The sequence below is a fragment of the Sinocyclocheilus grahami genome, unplaced genomic scaffold (genome assembly GCF_001515645.1).
Source record: "Sinocyclocheilus grahami isolate Dianchi unplaced genomic scaffold, SAMN03320097.WGS_v1.1 scaffold357.1, whole genome shotgun sequence".
NCBI classification, from domain to species: Eukaryota; Metazoa; Chordata; class Actinopteri; order Cypriniformes; family Cyprinidae; genus Sinocyclocheilus; species Sinocyclocheilus grahami.
Window position 1 is genome coordinate 962332 of NW_015505536.1, and position 8468 is coordinate 970799.

The window sequence follows — 8468 nt, forward strand, 5'->3', positions numbered from 1 at the left end:
CATAAAAGTGTGAGAGTTTAGAATGTTGAATATAGACAAGTGGATTAGCATCAGGTGCAACATGCGCAAGTAATGATCCCGGACATCTCCATCTGCAGAATAACCTCAACCACTCCACTGGGATTCTTTCTTTAAGTTGAACATTAGGCTAATCCTGTGTGTCCATTAGACGATTATTACACTAGCCAGTATAAGAGCAGTTTCAGGTTGACAGCTCTGCTGAGCTCCACAGTATGTAGTGCTTTCAAGGCAAATTGCAGTCAACTCACAGTGCGTACTCCGTAGATCAACGCTGACGCCTTTTAATGAAGATTAAAAAGATCCCTGTACTGCAAACAGATGTATCCTTGGAATTCAGAGCTCAGGTCAGAAACAGACGATAGAGGAGATTCAGTGTTTGTTTGGGGGATGATTGATGAAGTGACTACAATGAGCTAAACAGGGACAGTGCTGTCAAAACAGAAGCTCTGATCGATATAACTGCCCTCAATGGGTGCCTATGGGCTTCTCGGATACACTTGGAAAACTGTCAGAATGAAACCGTTTTGGATATTCACTTCACAGCACGTTTTTTTGTGATCACTCAAGGGGAAACGTGTTGCAAATTATTCCTAAACTCTCCTTATTTCCTATTAATATTAAACTATGTAACGGCTAAAGATTTTATTCTTCAGTTGTCAGTTTTGTGATGCATCTCTAAAGCAGAAAATTCTGGGAGAAGTGATGGGCAGCTTCACCCTGAGGCCAGGCCTTCACTAAATTAACTTGATTTATGTTGATTGAATTAAAAAGTAAGTATGCTTCGTAGTGTCTGTGCTGTGCAGCTATTGACCCAGCTGAATTTATGTCTCTAATCTTCCAGGTCGAATTTCTGGACTCAAAAACCAAAGAACAGCTCTGTTTTCTTGACAAGGTAAGCAGATTTTGCCTCAAACAATCAATGACAGTGTGTGCTGCACTCAGCCAAAACTTAATGGTATATTATTTTATTTTGTTTTTAATGCAGGTTGAACCCCATTCAAGCGTAGGTGACATTAAGAGTTTGTTTCATAAGTCGTGTAAGTTTTACCCCTCAGTGGCTTTGTGATATTGTAATTTTACCTAGTCAAATATGAAATCTTGCATCTTGGTCACATTTTTCCTCAGGTAAGGGTCCTGGTCAGCCTGTCGAGTTTTATTTTGCGATATTTATTTAACTTATTTATAATGATTTATTTTTTTAGTAGTGCGTGGACATTAAATAAGCCTACTTTTGCTAAAATAGTCCATTTAAAATGTACAAAACAATTGGCCTAGCATCAATATGAACACTGTAACAATACTATAGTAATAAAATACTTATGTTATTTTCAGTAAAATCGATACCTGAGACGCATAATGGCGCCAGTTGCCTTTTCGTGGTGTGAGACGAGAAACCGGAATCGGTTTTAACAAATCTATTGAGAATCTATTGGCTGAAAGGACATTTAACGGGGTACCTGATTGGTTGCTTTTACCTGGACCAGCTGACTAATAAACTGCGTTGCTATGGAGTGACTGACTACTAAATCCCATGATTGACCAATCACAATCAAGTATTATAGAGCGCGTGCAATAATGAACAATATGAATTTTGATTGAAATAATATTGTAGAACAGGTATTAATAAATGTAGGCTAATGTTTAACATATGTGACCCTGGACCACAAAACCAGTCATAAGGGTCAATTTTGTGAAATTGAGATGTATACATCATCTGAAAGCTGAATAAATAAACTTTCCATTGATGTATTGTTTGTTAGGATAGGACAATATTTGGCCGAGATACAACTATTGAACAACTATACAACTATGAAAATCTGGAATCTGAGGGTGCAAAAAAATCTAAATATTAAGAAAATCGCCTTTAAAGTTGTCCAAATGAAGTTCTTAGCAATGCATATTATGAATCAAAAATTAAGTTTTGATATATTTACGGTAGGACATTTACAAAATATCTTCATGGAACATAATCTTTACTTAATATCCTAATGGTTTTTGGCATAAAAGAACAATCAATCATTTTGACCCATACAATGTATTTTTGGCTATTGCTACAAATATACCTGTGCTACTTATGACTGGTTTTGTGGTCCAGGGTCACATATGTAAATATAACTTTTTAGTATAATGTTTGTGTCTATATTATTCTTGAATTTAGTGTTTAATTTATCCTCTTTTTATGACAGTGGTGGTAGAGCTTGGTATTTGGTACATAATTTGCATAATATTTGTGTTTTTTGCTTTCTCACTGTAAGATCCCAAATGGTATCCAGCTAGACAAGCCCTGAGGCTGGACCCCAGTGAGTATTAGGAACCCATTTTATATTTAATCAAAATGTCATAACTTTTGTTCTTTTTTATAACCCGTTACACTCGGATTTACATCTATACAGAAAAAAAGGTTTTGTTACCTCCATTGCTTCATGACAGTTTCAGTGTTACAGCCAAAATATCAGTCCTGTTGCTTTTCTCAGGTCTGTTGCTTTAGAGATAACCAAGAAAATATTTAAGGACATGTTTATTCCTTGGGTAGAATTTGAATCATAAAAAATCTTTCATCTGCTCCATTTGCACCAATTGCTAAACCCACACACTGAACTGAGGGATATTATTAATCTCTGCTGCTTTTAAAAACTAACCAGATGAAGACTTGTTTGACAGGATCTTACACAAACATTGTGGATGTTCTCAGATGTGCCTTCTTGATGTCTTGCTACCTCCAGCGCTTTTGAAGGCAGCATTTTTCAGGTTTCAGAAAGCAAGATAAGTGCTATCTGCCAAGAGCTGCTTTGATGCAGCAGGACCAAAACCTACACTTACCTAAAGCTTTAACACTAGCTGTAACAAATCTAGTTTTGAGTTTTTGGTTTTTAGAAGGAAAAGCACTTAGAGATGATGACGTGCTACAGAATCTGCCTGTCGGGACCTCAGCGACCTTGTATTTCAGAGACCTTGGCCCACAACTGGGATGGACGATGGTAAGAGTGATTTGCAAAATGTAACTTCAGTTTGGCTTGTGCTTGTCACTCTTTCCACTATATCCAGAGGCGGACTTAACCATTAGGCAAAGGTAGGCGACCGCCTTGGGCCCCCAAAAGCCAAGGGCCCCCTAAAATGCTTTTTATATGCGAGATGCATGTTCAGTGCGGTGGATGCTGTGGTGTTTGATTTATTCATTCAATATTTGACGAATTCTGTGACATTGCTCGTTACACTGTAAACTTCTGTTGTGTAGCATTTTGAATGTACAAAAATTAAAGGGTTTGTTTAATTTTCATTGGAATAAAAGATAGATTAATGTTTTCGCCTTCATTTGATTACCAGAAAGATGAAAATACACAACACAATAATGAACAATATGAATTTTGATTGAAATAATATTGTAGAACAGGTATTAATAAATGTAGGCTAATGTTTAACATATGTGACCCTGGACCACAAAACCAGTCATAAGGGTCAATTTTGTGAAATTGAGATGTATACATCATCTGAAAGCTGAATAAATAAACTTTCCATTGATGTATTGTTTGTTAGGATAGGACAATATTTGGCCGAGATACAACTATTGAACAACTATACAACTATGAAAATCTGGAATCTGAGGGTGCAAAAAAATCTAAATATTAAGAAAATCGCCTTTAAAGTTGTCCAAATGAAGTTCTTAGCAATGCATATTATGAATCAAAAATTAAGTTTTGATATATTTACGGTAGGACATTTACAAAATATCTTCATGGAACATAATCTTTACTTAATATCCTAATGATTTTTGGCATAAAAGAACAATCAATCATTTTGACCCATACAATGTATTTTTGGCTATTGCTACAAATATACCTGTGCTACTTATGACTGGTTTTGTGGTCCAGGGTCACATATGTAAATATAACTTTTTAGTATAATGTTTGTGTCTATATTATTCTTGAATTTAGTGTTTAATTTATCCTCTTTTTATGACAGTGGTGGTAGAGCTTGGTATTTGGTACATAATTTGCATAATATTTGTGTTTTTTGCTTTCTCACTGTAAGATCCCAAATGGTATCCAGCTAGACAAGCCCTGAGGCTGGACCCCAGTGAGTATTAGGAACCCATTTTATATTTAATCAAAATGTCATAACTTTTGTTCTTTTTTATAACCCGTTACACTCGGATTTACATCTATACAGAAAAAAAGGTTTTGTTACCTCCATTGCTTCATGACAGTTTCAGTGTTACAGCCAAAATATCAGTCCTGTTGCTTTTCTCAGGTCTGTTGCTTTAGAGATAACCAAGAAAATATTTAAGGACATGTTTATTCCTTGGGTAGAATTTGAATCATAAAAAATCTTTCATCTGCTCCATTTGCACCAATTGCTAAACCCACACACTGAACTGAGGGATATTATTAATCTCTGCTGCTTTTAAAAACTAACCAGATGAAGACTTGTTTGACAGGATCTTACACAAACATTGTGGATGTTCTCAGATGTGCCTTCTTGATGTCTTGCTACCTCCAGCGCTTTTGAAGGCAGCATTTTTCAGGTTTCAGAAAGCAAGATAAGTGCTATCTGCCAAGAGCTGCTTTGATGCAGCAGGACCAAAACCTACACTTACCTAAAGCTTTAACACTAGCTGTAACAAATCTAGTTTTGAGTTTTTGGTTTTTAGAAGGAAAAGCACTTAGAGATGATGACGTGCTACAGAATCTGCCTGTCGGGACCTCAGCGACCTTGTATTTCAGAGACCTTGGCCCACAACTGGGATGGACGATGGTAAGAGTGATTTGCAAAATGTAACTTCAGTTTGGCTTGTGCTTGTCACTCTTTCCACTATATCCAGAGGCGGACTTAACCATTAGGCAAAGGTAGGCGACCGCCTTGGGCCCCCAAAAGCCAAGGGCCCCCTAAAATGCTTTTTATATGCGAGATGCATGTTCAGTGCGGTGGATGCTGTGGTGTTTGATTTATTCATTCAATATTTGACGAATTCTGTGACATTGCTCGTTACACTGTAAACTTCTGTTGTGTAGCATTTTGAATGTACAAAAATTAAAGGGTTTGTTTAATTTTCATTGGAATAAAAGATAGATTAATGTTTTCGCCTTCATTTGATTACCAGAAAGATGAAAATACACAACACAGAATTTCTAAAAAAAATAAGTAAATAAAACAAAAAATTTCATAGGGCCCTATTATTGTATACAAATTAATAAATTAAGTTGTTTTTATGAATTCAATTAATTAGATATGTTTTTGATTAAACCATTAAAATGGAATAAAGAAAAAGCGCAGAATTTGGGCCCTAAGAATGTAATTTTTGTTCAACTTTTAATAGTCCTAAATTGCTGTTAAATTAAACAATGTAGCGTCTGGACTACTCCAACACACAATATATATTTTGTTAGCTAGCTTTCACAAATACTTTGTAACACCCCAGGACGCCGAACAAGACCCTGGTTTCATGGTAACCCGATACATTTACAACCTTGTGGAATGCGAGCCGGCTCTCATTCTGCTTTCTCCAGAAACAAGGGGTACAAATGCACAGGAGAAATGGACTGTTCTACTAATTAATTCATAGGAAAACCTTTTCTTTGAATGAACACACATTTTCTTCAGGCCATTGTGTGTATTATTGCTGTTTTGTATTAATCTGTTGTATTATAGACTATTTTTATTCGTGCTTACGATAAACCACTCATTCATATAACCTTACATATAGCTTGTTTAGTATCTATGAATTCGCCTTCTGATGATCTAAACAAGAATGTATATTATTTGTTGGTACGTAGGCAATATATTAGTGCCCTGAGAACCTTTAGTATTTTCAATCAAAGTTCCAGATACTAAAGTACCATGTTTCCACACAAAGAGCCATAAAACTCCACAGGATCTCAAAACGCCCACTTGGGATTCCGGCTTTTCTCATTGGATAAGCCCATCTGGGGAGGCGGGGATCTTCTCTGCCCTTAAAAGCGGACACCCCATGTGCCCCGCCAGTCGGTGGTTCAGTGAGATGCTAAGATGAAGATGTGAGAAACGCTCCAGGATACCAAAGCTCGTGCCAGGCTCCGGCCTAGTCCTTTTCATTCATCAAGTGATTCTGACTCAAACTAGCTCTTTCTCATCAACCAACTTCAGCAAGATCTTGGGGCCGTAAGATCGCATCAGGAATCTTTGTTCATACAGACGTGCAAGTATCAAACTTAGTCGATTTAATTGATGCATTAAGTATCAGTTACACCTTTCTACAAGGTGTGTTTGAACTCAGAATCTGACGTATCCCTGAAGGCTTTGATCTGTTGAATATACATGCAAAGTGTTCCATAAAATCCATTCTTTATGCCTCTTTCTATGCTCAGTTAAACTTTAACCCTTTCCTATTCCAACTGTATGTGTGTGTGTGTGTGATTCGCTACAACAAGTTTCATGATTTTAATTAATTAGACATGTTTTTTGTTAAAATTTAATATAATCATCCAGAAAAATTAAAAAGAAAAAAAAAACTGAATCCAGAAAAATTTAAAAGGAAAAAAAGATTTTGGGAAAAATAAAACGGATTTCATAGGGCCCTACAAATATCATGCATCTGAAGCTATAATTTTAATACTATGCAACAGTGCATATTATATAGGGCCTATTTTAATTCTTTTAAATGGCGCTCACTCGTTTTTGTGAAAGACTCAAGAAGGACCGTGCACAGTCACTTTCCACACAGGCACACTTCATGTTTGGTTGAAATAATCCTTAAGCATGTAAATTTATAATTTCCTTCAGTTTAATTTAAAAGTGCAATTAACATAAATAAAAATAAAGTTTAGAATTAGACAGCCTTGCGTTGTGTAGACAATTGCATAGTGAAAATTACCCCAATGCACCACCTAGTGCCCAACCTACTCTAATACTATTATAACCTGTTTAAATGTGAACAAGGGATTTACAATATTAAAGAAATCCTTTATTTATAACATGTACGTAAAAAATCTAAAAGATTAGACACAACTATGGGACACGGTCGTGCAGTAGCTAGCAACAGTGAAAGGAACCTCAAGGTTGTAAATGTGTGAAATTGTATAGGGCCCCATTCCTGTATTTTGCCTGGGGCCCCCAAATCACTATATCCACCCCTGACTATATCAAGAGGCTATTTGAAACAATCTTTGTGCATTGATTTTCTAATGGCACGATGCCTCTCAGAGCCATTATAAGGGTGAGTGTTTGGTCAGACTGGTCTGGTTTGCGAAGTCAAATTAAAATTAGTCTGAGAAGTAATTTGTCTACTTCAGAAATATATTATAACGGTTATTTAATGCAGTTCAGTTATTTTCTGAGCAATCTGACAAACTGAACAATACTGTTATGATTAGGAAAACTACCAGTGTGTCCTCAAAGCTGAAGCTAATTCTCTGAATTCACAGAATTGTGCTTATTACTGAGGTTTTGCAGCTTGGCTAGCATACTACATTAACCATCCTCTCTACACTCCACCATGTGAGTACTAGCAGAGGCAAACCTATTTAATAATCATGTTCATTTAATACATTAAACTTGTTTTTATGTTTTACAGCAGAGACACGGGTCAACTTATGCACTAATTATTTTTGTGGTATGTAATGTTTCTGGTTTAATAAACATACCACATAGGTGTCCAAACCTCTGGTACCACTTTAAAAATCTAATGTAACCTATTATGTATGGACCACATTCTGTATTAAAGATAAATGAACAAACATGATGTATATTGTTTGTATTCCAGTTATGTGAGGCAGGAAATTTTTCCATCCACTGGTCACTGAACAGTTTAAAATGTGAAGGTGGGTGTATTAAAAAAAACGTCACATTTCTGTGGCATAACAGATCAGGATACTTGTGTTTGAGCCAATTTTTTGTTGTTGTTTAAAGGTGAAAAATGTCGGAGACTCCCACATCCATCTAAAAACCCTTTTACGTGGCTCTTTTACTTTGTATCATGTCCCAACTATACATATGAGGTAACAGCACCATTGCCATAATCAAATATATAACACTTTCTACTACCTCTGACTGATTCATCAGCTCTTTGCTTAAAATATTCATCAGATGGGTGCTTGGGTGGGCCTGTCCATCATAACCCAGTGTGTGCCAGGTGAGCGACTTCCATCAAACTTTGTGATTTTGATATATATACTGAGCTACAAAAATATATATTATTTAAAATATATTAATATATGAAAGTTGTTCATTTACATTTTTACTGACATTTTTTGCTATTGGTTTTTTGTAATATATATATATATATATATACACACACACACATATATATATATATATTAATAAATAAATACTTTATTAATATAGAAAAATGAAAATGTTCAATATTTGATCTTATTTTTTTAAACTAATGTATTTATTTTATTTTTTATTTTTTGCAGTGGCTCGCTTCACACTTGTAGGTTTTGTTCAAATGACCATCTGGGCCAAAGGAAAAC

At 35.6% G+C, this 8468-nt stretch overlaps 1 pseudogene; it reads left to right on the top strand.

Annotated features, from left to right (window-relative positions):
• The first annotated feature begins 844 nt into the window (after window positions 1-844).
• LOC107548894 (very-long-chain enoyl-CoA reductase-like) lies at window positions 845-8464 on the top strand (annotated as a pseudogene).
• The last annotated feature ends 4 nt before the right edge of the window (window positions 8465-8468 follow it).